Below are 1311 nucleotides of genomic sequence, written 5' to 3'. Positions count from 1 at the left end.
GCTAATAAAGAGCTACGTTTATAAGATCCTGTCGTGCTACATTTTATTATTTTGTACAAAGCATACAAAACAAGACACCCCCTTCCTCATCTCAAAGTACTGTCTGTAAACCTCCCCCAGCCAATTTACTTTGAAGGATAATTTTTTGTCAATAGTAGCCCTTTGCAGGGATAACCTGAGTTTTACAAAGAGAAAAGGTAAAAAGAGAAGGGTTAGACTAAAATGATGACATGTTCTGGAAGGTTCTCTGTGGTCCTCAGGCTACCCCTACCCACCTGTAACACAAACACTACCCAATTCATGGTTATGCCTTGCTCACTGTAAATTCAGCTATCTAAGCTGTCAGCTTTGAAATATTTTAGTCAACTTACATTCGCCTTGTGCAGAGCTAGGGGTTGGAAGCACCTGTTGGTGGAATCAGATTCTGTACCATCTACAACAAAATACACAACAATACATAATTTAACAACCCCATTAATTGTATTGATCTCTATTAGACTGGCTAAGACTAGCTAAGCACACCTAACATGGACATTTCACTATTGTCAGCTTGCTGTTAGCTAACTAGCGTCACTAAATTGGCAGTAAGATTGCTAGCCAGCTGAGACTGGCTGAGAACTAACTAATCAACCATAGACGATTTATACACATTCATCATTGCTACCAACACACAGAGAGTGAGTTAGCTATATCGTAGAATGGTGAAAGAGAACTAATTTTCACGCTTGTTTTTTAATTAGCACAGCCAGGCACAGAACACCAAACAGTGAAAAACAAACGGTTTTCAAAAAAACCTTGCCTAGAGAAGTTCCAACTGTTTGTTGGTTGTTCAAAGTAAACAATGGCATTATTCCAGTTTGTGCCCACGCCCCCCTCTACCTAGCGGGCGGTATCAGCATTCGTTATGAGTGCCAGACTTGATGGTTCACTATGAGCAGACGAATACACAGGGAGTCAAAACTTCCCGACTCTGCCAGTGAAATGAAAAATGTGCCAGTTCTACCTTGGGGTTTGGATAATTGTGATGTTTATGATAAAAAACGTAATGTTGTTAATATAGTAATGACTATATGCCGTGGCAGAGCCAGGGTAAAATCCCCATTTAAAGTGTGAGTAGCTCCAACTCTCACAAGCCATTATCTTTAATGACCTTTATAGAAAATGTGTGTGTGTGTGTGTGTGTGTGTGTCTGTAAGACATCAATAATTACCTGTACCATGTTGACCATATGCAAGGCCGGCCTTCTTCAGGATAATCCTAGTTAAGAGATTATTGAGAGAGCAGGAGTGGGTAGATGGAGAGAGAAAGAGA

The sequence above is a fragment of the Coregonus clupeaformis genome, unplaced genomic scaffold, assembly GCF_020615455.1.
Source record: "Coregonus clupeaformis isolate EN_2021a unplaced genomic scaffold, ASM2061545v1 scaf0032, whole genome shotgun sequence".
NCBI lineage: Eukaryota > Metazoa > Chordata > Actinopteri > Salmoniformes > Salmonidae > Coregonus > Coregonus clupeaformis.
This window is presented reverse-complemented; position numbering follows the sequence as displayed.